This window comes from Lineus longissimus, chromosome 15 (genome assembly GCF_910592395.1).
Source record: "Lineus longissimus chromosome 15, tnLinLong1.2, whole genome shotgun sequence".
NCBI lineage: Eukaryota > Metazoa > Nemertea > Pilidiophora > Heteronemertea > Lineidae > Lineus > Lineus longissimus.
Genome location: NC_088322.1, coordinates 12,849,240 through 12,867,128, shown reverse-complemented (window position 1 = coordinate 12,867,128; position 17,889 = coordinate 12,849,240). Strand labels below are relative to the sequence as shown.

Genomic DNA, 17,889 nt, shown 5'->3' with positions numbered 1-17,889 from the left:
TCTAAAATGACATGAGACGAGCACCAACTTTCGCTAATTTGTGCACAAAATTTCCGCAATATTATAAAAAACTATCGATAAATCTGAATTATATAGACTATTTTCAGTACCTAAACAAATTTCAGGTACATGGTCATGTTGATTAAAAGAGTATCAACCGATTGAACATGAGAAAGTTCACTCATCTTCATTGAAGCAGCGACTACCGCCATTTTTAAATGGTGGCATCTCTTCTATCGATCGGCCAATCAGCGGCACTGCTTGCAAAAAGTTGAGCCACCGCCAAATTTGAAATCGCCAAAATTCAGTCAATGTGCCTGCAGCGCCAACTGGCGGTGAAAACCATATTAATTCCATTAAAAGTAAAAAATGAAAAAATATTAAAAAATATTCAGCCACATTTGAAAACAATATTTGCTCTGTGGACCGAGGTAAAAAGGGAAAGAAATCTACACGCGAAATGACCTCATTCTCTTAATACAGGTCGGATCGCGCTGATTTTTCGTTTTTTGAGTTCACCTTGGGCAACTCCTAATTTAGCACCGTCAACGAAGTGGCTAGGCCTTCCCAATCAGAAATGTCCAATTTTGTCCACAGATGGGTCCCTAGATGGATGGATTGCAGGACGGACACCATTTGAACAGCTATTCTACTAGCTCCGCTGACTTTGTCAGCTGAGCTAAAAACGACGCCGGTAGCAAGGTCTCCTTAAAGTGTACTTAGAACGTTACCTTGACTACAGCGTATAACATTAAAAGACAACTTAATAACGGAATAACGCACTTACAAGCTATTAACTTGATCGAAGCAACAAACGACTGTCTTGATAAGTTCAGTCGCCCGCTGGTTAAGATCAGGGCTTTAGTGACTAGCGTATATATCACAGAAAAAAGGAAGGCACTGATGAGATGCGTTAATTGTGATTGAAGCTTTACTATTAAGGGAGCTATCACTTGATTGGCACCTTGCAGTTCTTTGAAGGCATTTATAAACAGGACGGACCTGACATTTGCAAATGTCCATTAAAATAGCAAACAATCAGATAGGTACCCGACTATTGTCTTATATGTGAAGAAAACGTGTAATAAGTGCAATAGTTGTACATTGATTTCATGTCAACCGCCACATGATCCACTCTAAATTGTAACATACTAATGCAGCCGTCAGTCCAAAGGCATATATCCTGTATAATGCATACTATGTATATATTTAGGGATCAATGCTAGAACGACTGCAATCCCTGTGATCGGAGTTGCCAACTTTTCTACCGGCTAATCAATGGCGACCAGTTGAGGAAACCATCTTGATGGTAACCAGAGTCTGATCCAAAGACCAGGCTGTCAAAACAAATTTCAGAGTTCTCCTCTTGAAATGCTGTACCACGATACGATCGCTATAGCAATTGACAAGGCCCATAGATTAGCGACAATGAGGACCAATAAAAGGCCGAAATCGGACCTTCAAGAGGACATTTAATTAGATACCATGACATGGCTGGTGATAAGATAACCTACTAGGATAGAACATATCTCGTTTAACTATTGTAGTGTCTTTTGTGATAGTGGGCATTTCTCACAGCAGTTCCTCAAATCAGAATAACTACCACAGACCCTCTAAATCGTCGTCAGCAACAAGTTTTATGGGCCTTTTTTCTGATTTGCGGAAAAAAAACGAAAAAATATTGATTGATTGGAAAACCGAAAAAACTTCATTATCGACCTAGCTAATAATCTTTACTTTTAACATAAATTATCGATTTCAATATTTAAAAAAATGATTGTTTTCTATTACATCAAATCAATAATGATATACAATGCTCATTTAACCGTGGACTTCAAATGGAAACTACTTGTTGGATGATAAACACCATTCTAAATTATGCACTTTTCAACTATGACGCCACATACATTTCCCGTACTCTCGACGTTCCTGACCCTTACTTTAGCCATTCTCACCGTCGACGCCAAAGGTTTGCATATACTGATGCATTTAAATGCTGAATTCGACGATGTAGATGTTCTGGTAAGGGAATTAACATCCAGCTGGCGGGTCTCTGTACAAAATTCGAGACCGTGAGAATGGAGCTGAAATATAGCCCCAAACCTTCGACCAAAGCACAACGGGTATTGGGGTGAATTAAAGCTCTACGAGACGGTCTTGGAGGATGTGTGTTAGCAATACAGAGCTGAGGGTACATTCTATTAGTCGCCGCCATATTTCGGCGTCACGATGCAACTATCTGGAGAATCAACATGTTTTCTTCTTGGGGCCTTCTTGCGCTAACTTCATGAATGCTTCTCCTTATTCTGGTCAGAAATATTGCCATTCGCTGTGTATTGTGAGGAGAAAGCAAAGATGCGTTTCGGTGAGGTTTTTAAGCGATTAGCCCCTTTGTTCCAGTTAGGGAACAGAATCAGAGTGCAAGATCAGCACACTGGTTTTGTTCGAACTTGGAATTGAGCATTCATGCCACAGCATGGTTATCACTTTTTGTTGATACTGCTTGATGCATCAGACGAGTGAATAATGTGGTAACGAATCGTGAACTTGAAAAAACATTTCGACTAAATGTCGATCGCCTAAAGTTATGAAGTATATGTATTACAATGAATGTACAAGCAAGAAGAAAATATTTATGGGTAGTACAAAGTGTAATTGATCAAGCAAGTAAGACATGTGGACATGCAGATACCCCGAAAGGTTCGGGCTAGAAAAACTTCCATGTGAGGTCGAACAACACCACGTGTCCAATATATTCATGAATGTCAATGTGACAAATTTTGACACCAGTATTTATATCCCCAAGGAAGGTATCTCGTCAGCAATTCCATGTGCCCTCTCGTGCATTTTGATAGAATGCCTGGCATTTGTGTTTGATCCAATGGTGGCAACTTGTTGGAAGCACCTTATTAGAAGCATCTGCCGAAAGAAAACGATGAAGATTCTACACCACTGCAGCAGAATGATGGTTAGGAAGGTTGGTAATAGTGAGGTGCTACATTTACGTTGAGGGATACAGTTAGCCTTGACCTTTTTTTAAAGCTCTCTTAAAATCACTAAACGGAGGAATGCAATGGCACTTAAGACAACAGTCGCATCATTTTTCTTCTCCCTATTTCCCAATTACAATAATTAAGTTAATAAGGAGTTTCTTGCGGCGACTCTCATGGGGCCGCCGAATGGAGCAGAACAGCTCGTGGTCTCTGGCCACTAGCTGCAATACCTTTACACGTAACTTCATAGCCATGCAGATCCACCGTCGCTGTGCGTATATCCATCCTTCACCGCCGATAACTTACTTTATGGGTAGTCTCCCTGCATTCCCTTCCTTTCCAACGCGTCCTCTGTCGCGACAACACTTACATTACACTCACTCGTGGTTGTCGCACGAGACACGCACTGAAAGCCATCATGACTGAAGACCAGGTGTTCAACAAGAAACGGTTCCAGGGATGCTTACCTGATTCAAATGCTCAGTGCATGTTGTATAGAAGAAGGGTAATCTGATCCGGAGGTTGGCACTATCAATTCAAGTCGTCATTCAATTATTTTGTGTCGAGCAATCTGATTGGCCATTCGTTTATGATGGTGCATCTGACAGATTACCTGGCGGGAGTTATCGGCGGTGAAAGGAGGAGACTTTAGGACTGATATATTAACTGCCAAGTCGGCATGCTTGATATCCCGCCTCTGAGAGCTATTGCAATTTACATACACGTGGATGAATGTGCATAAAGACTTCGGCTATTAGATTTTGAGAACAATATCACTCATCTATGGCAAGCCAAAGCGGAATTTATTCAAGACTTTAGAATAACCATTCAAGAAGTTAAATATAAGTTCAAGAAGGAAATATATGTTCAAGACTAAAATATGTTCAACCTTGAATCAAATGTTTTCAACCTTAAATAAAATATGTTCAACCTTGAATAAAATATGTTCAACCTTGAATAAAATATGTCCAACCTTGAATAAAATATGTCCAACCTTGAACAAAATATATTCAACCTTGAACAAAATATATTCAAGACTCACGTGACCATATTCAAGACTCACGTGACCATATTCAAGACGCACGTGACCACAAAATTGATGACGTAGAGCGTAGAATCTGTGGTACTTCTGATGCGTTCTGTTTCACGACATGATTGATTGCCTGTATAGCCTAAACACTCAAACATGTCAAAAGACAACGAGAATCCGATACAGTGGTGTCGGCCTTAAGAATGAAAGGTGAGAGGCATTGCGCATTTTGAACCTATAATTTGCCTGATATGTCTGTGAAACATGTATCGACTCTGACATTCACTCGGCATCCATGTCATGATGTGTAGGATTACAGTACATGTCAGGTGTAGGCGGCTATAGGTACGTGTACAACCATGTGTCAAAACCTCGTGCGAACAATTCGAGCTCCGAAACGCAACACAAGTACCATGGGTTCGGGAAAGTCTGGACGCGGGTTCGGGAAAGTCCGTAAAGCATCAAAACATGAGCAACTACGTCATCAATTTTGTGGTCACGTGCGTCTTGAATATGGTCACGTGAGTCTTGAATATATTTTGTTCAAGGTTGAATATATTTTGTTCAAGGTTGGACATATCTTATTCAAGGTTGAACATATTTTATTCAAGGTTGAACATATTTTATTCAAGGTTGAAAACATTTGATTCAAGGTTGAACATATTTTAGTCTTGAACATATATTTCCTTCTTGAACTTATATTTAACTTCTTGAATGGTAATTCTAAAGTCTTGAATAAATTCCGCTTTGGCTTGCCATACTCATCTTCTTCTTATATCTTTCACGAATGCGGAATAGGATTTGACAGGCAGGTATTTTGAAAATAACTATTGTTGCGAACTAAGAGACAGAGATTGTGCTCACCAGCTATGCTTAGAGAAGCTCGCGCACTGCTGTGTGAGCAAGTCAATGTGCTCAGTAGTGTTTCGTCTACCCCACATCTAAACATAAAAGAGCATGTGGGATTCCCCAAACTGCAAAACAAGATGGCCCTATTTCTTACGCGCAGGTATGTCGATCGAGGGGCTCCGATGCATCCATTTTGAATAGGTAAAGCGTTGTCCTTAGATTTACATGTTGGATTATTATTCTTTGACATTGTGAATCTGAAGGTACATGGCGACAATCTTTAGACAGTCAAATTGTAATGTCGTTAAATAATGGATGATATTTTCAATGGTTTTAGATCACAAGGCAGGTTCTTTGAAGAAAGGAACAGGTTTGAGGTTATTAAAGACACAAATTTACTTTATGAGCAGTGGGGTAAAGGAATGGCTGCTTTTATATCGGACAACAAGTAAGCAGATTTTGGGTGTTTATTACAGTAGAACCTCTCTCAGCGGACACCTCTGCCAGGCGGACACCTCTACATTACGGACACGTCCGGCCAGTCCCGATTTTTTCTAAGTCATTTCAAATTACAAAAACCTCTGTACGGCGGACACCTCTCTATTCCGAATTGCGGACAGGGCGATAGCCAATTTTTGGTCCAATTCCCTCCCAATTACGGACAGTAGGCAAAAAACAATGGTTTCCCGCGTGCGCTTGGAGAGTCAATTAGGCCCGACAGGTGTGATATTTGCGTAATTAATCAACGTAATTACCCCATGGCATTGTGTTTTTGTATTCTAATTAAGCCGCGGCATTTGTTTACTCATCTTTTCAACTAATCACATAGGCTTATTGCATGTATTGTGTCAACGGACACTCATAAATCCACGCGGTTTTGTCAGTGTTGCGGCGAATATGCGTTAGTAGAGAAATTAGAAAAAATTAGTTATTAATCAAAGGTGGCTAATGGACAGAAATTATGGGGTTTTTTTCACACATTATGACATGTCGAGAAGATTTCGCAATACAAGGGGCACCTTTTACTAGAGAGATTATTCACGCTCTGAGTTCCAAAGTAGCCCACGTCATTCAACGCAACATCACAAGCAAATACCGATCAGCCAACAGGTTTAAAGTTTCTACGCTAGATGTCGACACAGAGAAAACCAAGACCTGCAAGGCGGGAACTTCAAATCCACCTATCGGACGATTTGGCATAACCTCTCTAGTGCGGACACCTCTCTATTGCGGACACCTTGGCCTAGTCCCATGGGTGTCCGCAATAGAGAGGTTGTACATGTACTACTATGAACTTGGGTCAGTTTACAGAATACGAAAAGGCTTTACTTTAGAGGAAGGAAGGCATTTAGGATGGATTGGAAGTAGACAGGGCAGATTTTGGGCGCTTTCCAACGCCTCACCCTCGTGTGAAGGAAAGTATTGTAATTCATGGATACTTTACTCCACAAGTGGTAAACTAGAGGCGCGAACAAGTAGAATGTTTTTATCAGGACACAGCAAGGATGGTGAAACAGTGACAACAAATAGCTTTGACTTGTTTTTCGACAGTTTGGAGTCAAGTACAGGCACAATAATCACTCAAATACTAGAAAGAAAGAAAACCTTGAATCAATTCATCGCCGTTACAGTTATCTACAGGTTCGTGAAGGTCGGGAGTCACCTCGAAGTCTCAAGATTACAAACACTGATGCGAAGTGATCCTGTGAATTGGGAGCGAATGCAAAAATTCTATATTAAAACCTTTTCTACCCAGATTATGCAGAGATATTCGTGTGCGTGAAACAAGAGAAATGGCGGAAAGGCAAATACCTATATCATTCTCACCACCTCTACCTCCTACGCAAATCAAACGGTTTCAGGAAACATGACCTGATCAATGCAGAATTCCCCGCCGAAATAAGGTACATGGCTTCAAGTGCTTTTGATAGCATTATGAATAGAATGGTTTACATGACTACTTCTATGAAGTCGAAAACGCCACTCATTAAATTCATTCAGCTAGGCTGCGATGGGAACTTGAATTTTTCCAAGCAAGGAGATGTAACTAAATTAAGAAAGATGAAATACTTTCAGGCTGATCAGACTGGGACATTTTTCGCTATAAGTGCTGTTCGAAAACCTAGATTTGGTGAAATATATTACATTGTTCCAGAACTCTAATGAACGTTTCCCAGTGTTTTCATATTTGTATGAAATCAACATATATGAGTGCAAATTCGATGAGATCTAGACGTACAAAATCAAAATCTAAGAAAAACATTGGCATAAGAAAAAGAAAAGCCATACGGACTCCTCCCCAAACCCCCTTCCGAATTTTATCTGATACAATCGTAAATTCTCAATGAGGGATTGAGCGAAATGAATGCTGTATGAGGCTAAAGGGGTGTCATGTGGTGGCTGTATCATCATTATGTTCTAAACAGCACTGATAGTGATCAAATACTACTTTAAATGTATCAAAGACGATAGTTAAAAACTTCCAACACTTTTCTAAAAGTTATCAGAAATGTCAGATCTTGGTGAGAAATTTCATTCAAATGGCCGTATCATCAAAACAGCATAATCCAGTGGCTATCGACTAGGAGTTTGAAACCAGCCGATAGTCTGCTTGGTATGACGTTTACGCTGGTGATCTTGTCTACTCACAGTCGGGTGCATTGTTCTCATATCATGATTACTCAAAAAGAACCTCGTCGTCTTCGTCGATATTCGTGTATACCATTGTGAAGAATTGACAGGTACAGTCTAGGTCATATCAATATCAACACCTGCCGCATACGACTTCTCACAAACTGATGCAGCAAACCAAATACATATCGAATGAAAGCTTGTTTGCAATTGTCTCATGCATGTGAATGCATGATTTTTCTTTAGGTCTATTAATCTGACACAGACAAAACAATTACATTTCGAACCTTTTTTTGAAAATTTGTTTGCTAAAAAAGAACAGAACACAAAACTCTAAGATCATTGATGTTTGCCACATCAAAACCGAACGATCGATGCCGAAAACATAACAACCCAAGTGCATGAGTGGACTCACTTTTTGCAGCGGTCGAGGTACCATTCCCACTCGTATTGGGTGAATGGCCAGATGTTTATCGGAATTCACACCAGTAGGAATCGGCGGATGATTTTGGCGCCAGGAAGTCTATTGGTGTTAGTGACTGATGAGAAGAAGTTGCTTAAGACAAAAATATATTCAGTGGAAGTATCGGAATCCGACCCTTGCCCTCCAAACTTGAGTGATGAGGTTAGTCAGGCGCTAGAATTACACCATGTTTGCCGATATCGATCGCCCTGACAGCATGCAGAAGGTGCATATACGAGCAGTTTGGCCAATCTCCACATCATGCGTGTTTTCACTGCGGCCTACGATTTGATGACTGACTTCCAAAGACAGTTGCGCCAAACATTACCATTATTTCTTTGTTGGTATCAGTCCAGCATTCGAAAACAGAAGTCATGACAGTAATTATCTTTTCATGGGCTAACAGTGTTCAGCCCACTTCGTTGTATTCACCATACTTCATTATTTAAAGGATTTACTGGTTTTTGCCAGTTCGAAGAGCGTAAATCGCGCTACAAACGTTTCTGTCCTGTGTTTATTTCACTGTGCATTGACCTATTCCTTAAGGAAGTTTTACGATGGTTATGAACGCGACCGAGTTGTGACGCAACAGCAAGGCAACGACAAATGATTATCACGCCGATTCAACATTCTAATTGCAATGTCGTCGCCTGCAAAGCACGGCAAGGTCACATGTTGAATTATCATTTTAGAATAAGTGTGGCAGTACAAACCCAATGCAACAGATTCCGTCTTAATAATAACGAACCCACGCACTAAATTCCCAGTAGTCAAATACATCGTCCACATCGGACATCCACATTAGATCTTGTAATATATACTTTTCAACAATTGACTGGCACGACCTTATCCCCAATTGTAAGTAGGGGTAGAGGTGCTTTTAAGGGACCTCGCTGTCATCAGCGCCATTCTTGTAATCCAGGCCCCAGGCTCCAGCGCTCGATTCCCATCGCCTGCACTGCGGCGCTACCAGTGCTCAAGTCGATCACTTGGTTCCTTGACTCAAGCATCATCAACCAGTGAAAAGGTTAATAAACGAGCAGATGATCGGTCGCTGAGGGATAAACGCTTTCTTCTTTCAAAAAGGTTGAAGAGCTACAAGGTTCCTTGTCACTTCATCGAAAGCTTTCAATTTGCGCATTCGGTTTGAGATCAAAGTGCAAGACACATTGAAACATGAGCAGAAACATTGGCAATAAGTAACTTAATTTAACTTGTGAGATTTTCAAGTGCTCCTTATTGTTTCTTAGCTAGCATTCGAATTATCAGCGATTCATTCCAAAGGACCTGAATTCATTCGACATTGTTTATCAAGCAAAGGAACCTCTGACTTGACGTTTAAATTTAATAGTTTGTAATAGGATTGGGTTTCCGGAGAGTCGTGTAAGGTAAGGAAATGCTTTCTTTTGATATTTTATTTGGAAAACATCGTGCCTTCCTGACTTTAAATTAGGAGGCTGGTTTCTATGATTTGTTTGGTATAAATCCAACCGTTTTATTGCAGCTTGGATTACATATGACGGAGACGAAGCTTTTTATATCAGGCTCTCTCAGAATCGGTGTATAATCGGGAGATTCGATAGACACATCAATTGCCCGATGAATTACTGTGATTTTGGAATTGATTTAACCCTAATAATTCACTGAACTTGAAAACCGGATTGAAATCTTGAACAGACGAATACGTACGTCCAGTTGTCTCAAAACCTCGCTTTTAGCCAATCTTTGATTGACACATCAATTACGCGATGATTGATTATGACCAATCATAAAGGATTGATGTGAACAGAAGTAATCGCGATCAATGGGATGAAAAAGTTGTGACAATTATTAATTTCCTGGGGTCGATGATCATGTAAAGGCAGAGATGTCAGAAGGGGCGATGGTGTGCCGATAGCCGAGATTGCTGAGTGATGGCAGGTCGATCACGTATTGAGATGTTCGTAGTTAAATTATGAAGACTGAATTTGTTTGCAAGGACTTTGATTGACTTCTTATGATATTTGATAAGCCAGTTACTACTCGGTTATGTCTCGTGCAAGTGATGCCTTGTCAAGATTGTATTGGATCTGGCTTTCTCCATCATTTTTTATTTTCATTTGATTGGCACGCGCTCCTTCCTCATTCTTGTATGCATAGAAAAACTGCATCCGCCAATAAACTAAATAACTTGACAACAATTAAACGCAACCAATGTGCAAGTTGAGCGCACCTACATCTCATGTTCAGCGACAGTTTTGTCACGGTGTTCTTCATCGATCGCTCCATTAATGGCTGTGTTTTACTGATACCCAATCAGGTTTTCGTACTTCAACTGCTCCGAACCGATCCTAAACCAACATCTTAAGGTGATTTTCTCCTTATAATGTGGACGAGCCGTTTTTATTTCGCCTACCAGCGCACCCACTGAATCCGTTTTTATCACGAGACAGTCTTCATGCCGGCGACCTGGATCTCATCATGTTTAGGGACCAAGGATTGGGTATTCGCGACAGTGACAGTGATCTGCTCTGATCTGATCTAAAACTATAATAACTCGATAAATCACTGCCTTTCAGAACAAAGGTACCTCGTATATATTATGTACTGTCACATTGAAGTTAATTGTTCTCATCATTACTGCTCTGGTATCAACGCCAACAAGTTCTTTGATTTAATATCGGGTTGGTTTCAAAATACATGACACATTTGGTTTGCCGAATTTGATGCTCAAATTCAATTGATCCAATTTGAAATTCAACTGAAATTCATTCGAAAACTGTGTTCGTCTGCGGGCTTGAAAGAAAAACTCCCCCCCCCCCCCTCCCCTTAAATAAATCCTGGCAATTCTGTACTCGCGAACAAATCCAAACCTATGTAAGCCAGTCAACCCTGTTTTTTACCAATGACAACCCTCAGGGGAAAACATAAGTCATGACCCAACCATTTGTGTCCCAATCAAGACCTTTTTTCTCTCGAAATGATGGGCCATTTTGTTGCCCATGTTGCCTCTGATTTCCCGGTAGGTATTACGAAATCAGAGTATTATTTGGCATATTTTGAGCTTTATTGAAAATATCAAAAGCACAACTTTCGGATCTCTGTATGTTTGAGGAGTAAGCGGGATTTCACATGTTGCTAGGTTCTCATCGCATCCACACTGCTAGAATACAGCTCAGCTCCAGCAGTGATGAACGTGGTGAGCGATCCCGGGCTCCTGTTGAAAGACAACTTGGCTGTTCACTTCGAAATGAACAGTGATTCTTACTCGGACCAAAAAAAACACACATTTTAAATGGAATACAGGGGTTAGTTGCTAGCTATTGCCAGATAGGCAACATAATGATAGCTTTTGCAAGCGCAAGATGTCGTATTTATTAAGCCTGGTTCGCAAATCTTGTTACAAGCGGCTACATGTCTCATGTACGGCAAGATAGGCCTAACTGCGGACGAGGTTGTATCTACCAGGAAGAGTGTGTCTACCAGGGCGAGGTCTATTTGCTGGGAGCTATAAAACAATTATTTCCACCATTTCCAGTGAGGAGTGTTACTTAAAGTGGGATCATTCATTTAAGAGACTTACAGGTGTGGTATCTTAGTCAAAAGTAACTACGAGCATACGCATGTCTTCTTTTTTCTTCACTATTAGTGTGAAAACTATTCAGAAATGTTGCTAATTGACCGCAGCAGCCAATACCCTCCATCGAGCCATCGATCATGTCGATTAGCCGTGAAAAAAAAGAAGTGGGGATCAGTTATTCACCTATATTGGCTATACAGAGGACACACAGTTTACTCACAGGTCATTGTAAGCCACGTGCCGACGGAACCACATTTGATACAGCAAGGTTATACTCCATATATTAATGTGCCTGACTGAGGTTAAAGTTTCAAAATCCAAAAACAGCAGTCAGGCAACCTTAGGTTTTGGAAATGGTACCATCATCAACATATAAGCCTAAAAAGGAAAGACTCCCCAAAAGGAAGGTCTCTTCGGTCTGTGTTCTTTACAATTATACACATATAACTGAGTATATGGTATTTTAGCAATCGAACTCTTCCTCTCTATCGTTTCATCGAAAGCTGTCATTTCATTATTTTCATTTCGTTGGAAGCTTACTATAACCTAGGCCCTGCGAGTAGTTACGAACGATCAATAATTGGGAGAGGGCCATGCAATAGATGCTGAAGTAGTAAAACAAACACCATTATTTATTAACCAGTAAATCGATTTCTGGGGAAAAAGCATTTGAAACAAATGACGTGGAGAGCGATGAACTAATGTGAATGAAAGTTTTTTTCCGAAGGTTGAAGCCACTCAAAACCTTTCAAACTGAAAAACTATCGATTGTTTTGGAATGTAAACATTTTTCAAAAATGTTCTGCAACAGGTGAGCATGGTACAAATATGTTACGTATTTTACAATTTTTCAACTCAGTCAGTGCTTTATCGATAAAATTTAAAATAGCAGTGCGGTGTTTTATGATAATGATAAATAATAATGACAATGAATGCCACAATGGCACAATTTTTTTTAAATCTTATGCGAAAACTGATCTCAAGATGACACAGAGAGTGATTTCTGACTAGCAACAAGGAGAAACATGTCACTTGAATTTTCAACACGAGGCTCACTCAATTCACCTCAATTTTAATCGCTCATTTCCGGAATGAAACATAGTGGAATGTGATCAGTTATACTGAGGCTGAACAGTTCCTCAATGGTTTGACGCGTTACTTCAAGGATCAGCCTGCTTGCATATAATATAGGCATGGGCTACTGTAAATGTTTGTTTTTTTTGCCAAAGAAAACAAAAATATAGGCCGACGAATATTTCGGAAACTATGCAGGTCTCTCATAACGATACTGCATAGCTGAGCGTATTTTCGCAAACAACATTTGGTAAGGGGCAGGTATTTAAGCATATCGGTTATAGACATAAATACGATATCTTGGGAAAATTCGTACCGAAATGATAATGCAGAAAATATGCGCACTATTACTATGATCTTCGCCATTTAAGTATCCCTTGAATCTTAGAGTAACGAGACTGGTTACTCTGAGTTTGAATGTACCACATTGGACTTGATTCTATCACCAAACAATACGTAATAGTTTGCATAGGTGATGACAGCATTTTTTCTGGTAGATATATATTATGTGGCAATTGAGCAATATTGATACTACTTCAGATGATGTAAACGGTCTTTTTTTCCAATCAATAGAACACATCCCGCGTCTCTGCAATGTTCCTTCTATTCTCCCAACCGCATTGTAAAAATTCAGGAGCCAGACGCAGGCCCCGTGGTTTCCATTGATGAATAGCTCTCTCTCCTCACCAATAATATCCACTAACGGTAGTTAGTTGTCGGCAATTTACGATATTCATTCATCAATCATCGCCTTTATCGGGGCCTATGGACTAATGAGTAAAATCAGCTGTTGCCTGGTGTCACCGTAAAACACCTGAGACGAGGCAACTGTTTCAGCAAATGTTATTCTAACCGCAGAAGCAAACCGAATGTATGGCCTCCGTTTCCAACAGGTTCAGAAAACTCATACCAAGGTGGGGGGGGGGGGGGGTTACTTAATAATTCTATGACTTGCTTACGGAAGCGAGCTAAGTGCCTGCCTGTAGTTTAACACATAAACCACAGACCGCCATGGTAACACCTGCGGGAAATATCACAAATGTCCGTCCGCCGTAAAAAGAACGATTTTGTTGGGGGCCCAATATTCCAAGTCGTATTTAGGCTTGCATCACGATATTCAGCGTATATTTTTGAGTTTCACGAGTTTGGCCAATGGATCGATAGCGATGGAAATGTTATTATCGTGCAGAAAGGGATCTGTAGGGAGAAGGTTGCATATAAGTTGTTTTGTATTGCGGGGCATCACATTTTACTCAGACTTAAGGACTACCGTGGTTTTATGAGAAAGGCTTTTTAACACGAAATCAAAAAGCTCCCAGCATGTCTTAAACAACAATGCATCTTGATACCATCATCAAATCATCCTGAAAATCTCACCTGTCAAATGAGTCGTTTGGGCCCGTCCTTTCAAGCCTTGTTTATATGAGAAAGGTAATTTCCTTTCCAGCATAACCTTCAGTTGTTTCTCGCGGTGGGCATATGACAGTCTGTCAATGAGGTGACGGCCCGCAAATTGCGATATTATCAAATCTCGGGCGAACAGACAGTTGATAAATGGTTTACAACTTAGGCGAGGAGAGGTGCATGTCCGACAATCCCCCAAGCTTAACTGCCCGCCTGAGGTCTCCGGCTCGTGTCGATCGGAGTTAATTGAAGATGAATAGCCCAAGGTCAATGATGAATACTGGAAACCGCTGAAAATGCGGCTTTCACAGCCAATAGATAAATTTCGGACGCAAGTTATTGCTTGACCCGACCAAATAACATGTGATAGGGCAAAACCGCATGTTCAGGTAAACAGTTGTGGTGAAATCAGACCATTAAGCGCGGTAACTGAAACTCGCCTTGACGAAAGTTATTTGGATCGGGCATAGCGGAATTTACATTCATCTAAGTTCTCATATTCAAGTATTCAAGTCAGAAGTTAGCTAATATCAAATTCATAGATTTCGAAGATGTGCGAAGATTTCCTCACTAAAGTGCGCAGTGGGCGCACTAAAAGTGCTTGCAATGGAGACATTTGTCAGTGTGACGCATATCTTCTTTCAAATACTTCCTCCTAGTATCCGTAAATGGCCGTATTGGCGTAAAATGGTATAATATACTGGCGAAACTGCGGCAGGTATCACCATGAACACGACAGAAGATGACTTGCACCAGCAAACAGATAACAAGAATTAACGATCGCATCTCAGGACATGCACGATTCTCAATCATGACGGAATACCTAGTTGCTGGTGCTTTCCTACCTTATCTGTAAGCTTACATTGATGATGTTGCCGTAAAATACACGGTCATGTCTCATTCGTTCGTGCATACTCTTTATCCGCGAGACACGACAGTATCAAAATAATGCATATATGAGGTATACGTGCACATGCGATAAAGGTGGTACTTTTGAGGTACAGCAGAATGATCCATTGACGTTGCAATCAAGTTCAGTTGCGAGGTAATAAGAACAGATTATACAGAAGTGTCCCGGAGAAATTTTATTGTCAATTTTATCAAAGTTGTAGGTAGCAGGTGACAAAGCTAGCTACCCATGTAGGATGTAGTCCTTGTGTGATTGGAAACCAAAACCTTTTGCACCAAGACATAATTGTTGCACATTGCATCGCTTACCGCTATCTTTTTAATTCCCTTTTAAAAAAATCCTCTCTCAATCCTCCTTCAAGCTAAAAACATTACCGTTTGCCTTTCTGCTGCGAAAAAAAAGTATTAAAATTCTCCACCGATCCTGATCGGAGTAGCCTATCGGCCTAATCTTTGTAATCCGCAGCAAAGTCAACCTCAGATCAAACAAAGATAGTCAATCGTCAAAATTCCCGCGGGTATTATCATTTCCTCAGTATTAAATAGGTTTTTTTCCACGTTCAAGCTTCGACAAGCCATTATGAAACCTTTAAAAAGCAGAATTTGCATTTTCTTGATGCAAAATCCATTTCCTATTTCAAATAACGAAATAGTGAAATAGACGTGAAGGCTTTTAGCACGACATGGCGATATCGAACTTCCGTCAAATATCCTCATTTTTTTATGACAGGTTCTTTTTCCTGATTCGTGCTTTTGTTCTATCTCACTTGCCGTTGTTGTACCTTTTCCCAGATAATGGACGTTCGAATATAAGATAATGACAACGACGCCTTAGGATATTTCGGCTTTATCGGTTTCATCCAAAATGGAAATGTAAAAATTGTTTTCCATTAGTGGCTACATTTGCTATACAATTTAACAAGGAAAAGCAATATATTCAGGATAACTTCAGAATCTATGATACGAGTTGAAAGGGCTGACGATAATAGAATATACCGTTTCAAGTTTCAAAATTCCTCCTTACATAGATTGGCAGCAGGTCGCGAGTTACATATGATCACATCATTATCGTCGTAGTTCCATATTGTCTTCAGCCATGTGATAGATTTCATTTGATTTCACATTATTGCCTTTATTCACCCATGACCGGAGATGGTATTCTGGCCGCAAGGTCGCCTTCTGAGAGATAACATCATGGATTACTGACGATCCTCGCAAAACCGCTGCAATCGGGTCGTGACAATGACAGTGCCACGGGAAGAGAGGTGGTAAAAGTCTTCATTTAGACTATGCTTAATATTTTGGCCTACTCGAAAACAGGAGGCAACACTAAAGGTTTGGCAATGATACCCTTTCCTGCTTGAATTCTGACTTACGGCTGATTTCGAGTTAAATATGATCGCATTATGATCTGTACTAGATTATACCAGTCTCCCCATTATTGATTTATTCACCTCTGCCCCAGGAGGAGTATATTTTGCCCGAAGCCCTTATGTGAAATTGCATGCTGAATTGACAATCCTCGAGATATGGCTGCGGTCAAATCAAGAAAAGGGAACCTAGTATGAATATCGTAGCAATCACTGCGTCACCGAAAGCAGTAGAACTGGCCGAGTTTAATGACAAAATAAACATGACTTAAGTTGCAAACTGACGTTAATTACGCTACTACATATATAACATCATCATCATTCGTTGCCCTGTCATACTCTTCATTGGTCTATGATCACTTGCACATTGGCACGTCCTTGCGAAATGTGAAAATAGTGTCATCAAACTACTAATAAACCATAATTCACCGCGAAGATGCACATATATGGACCGGGTTCATGGGTGTCGTGCTCAAGACTGACCGGCACTTGTTTATTTTCTCCGCGTGATGATGAGCAGAGTGTATGTTTTCTCAACAAACCTGCTCTCAAACGCTCTTCTTTGATATTAAATTGTGCCATTAGCATGATCAGTCAATATGTGCCCTTTTATCTCCCTGATAAAACCGTGATTTCCTCGATCACCTCACGTGCCAGCCAAACAACCCTCATCATTGTGAAGCAGCTTTGTTCGGGTTGTCCGACATCAATAACCATATGGTCATCGAAAAGATACCTCGTTTGATTAGGTGTAATGGGATGAAAAGTCATACACAGTCATATTGTCGTTATGATCAGATGATAGCTGAATAAACGTGACCAGAGTAGTGTGGTCATCCAGGGCCAAGTTGTTATGTGCAAGTCTTTCACCAATGTGGCGTTATGTTTTACTTCATAGCGATAAGTCTAACGAGCTTCAAATATCGACCATAATGACAGTTTATACGGTTGACACGAATATGGTTGAAAATGTAAACTGGTTGTCTGCACCATGAAATTATCCGCCTACCAAATAGAAGATATAGTTGGTATCGTGTATATCTCAAACAACTCGATTACGTTTATGGTTTCAGTTCGGTAGTAAATACATCTTCCCGCATATGATTTTGATTGATTCGCTAGACATTTTAAATTGCACCTCAATTTAAAATGGTGGTGGATCAATCAGCATCATTGTTCCCTGAATCCATGAGCGGCATATTTATTTCATCATGTCGCTACTATTCTTATGTGAAACAGCAACGCCGGATACTGCGATAACATGAATAATTCACAGGCCATCCGGTAAATTGTTATCTATTATTAAATAAACTTCAATGTGTCTCTCTTGGCTGGTTTGTATTCAAATCAACCCTATCCTTGACAATTTCATTTCATAAAAATCTGCCTCCTCTATTTCATTGTCTGTACATCGCCAGCTGCTGCGATAGCTCTCGGCATAAGCGGTCACAAGTAACATTCCAGTTGATATTACAAAACTTTGACGTCAGCGAAATTTGCCTTCAGCCCAAAATTGAAAAAGCCATCTTGTTACTCATTCGAAAAAGACAACAGGAGCAATGTAATGTAATCAGCTTCTGTTTTAACGCGTTCATTAAGACGTTGTA

At 40.3% G+C, this 17,889-nt stretch overlaps 1 protein-coding gene across 2 annotated transcripts in view; it reads left to right on the top strand.

Moving 5' to 3' along the window:
- The first annotated feature begins 8,793 nt into the window (after positions 1 to 8,793).
- Positions 8,794 to 17,889, top strand: part of LOC135500025 (cardioacceleratory peptide receptor-like) — a 112,735-nt gene continuing 103,639 nt past the window's right edge. The window contains exon 1 of one of the 2 annotated variants that reach the window (XM_064791160.1): positions 8,794 to 9,354. The gene's annotated coding sequence lies outside the window, so the exon portion shown is untranslated. The remainder of the gene's footprint in view (positions 9,355 to 17,889) is intronic. The other variant, XM_064791159.1, reaches the window with a different exon arrangement.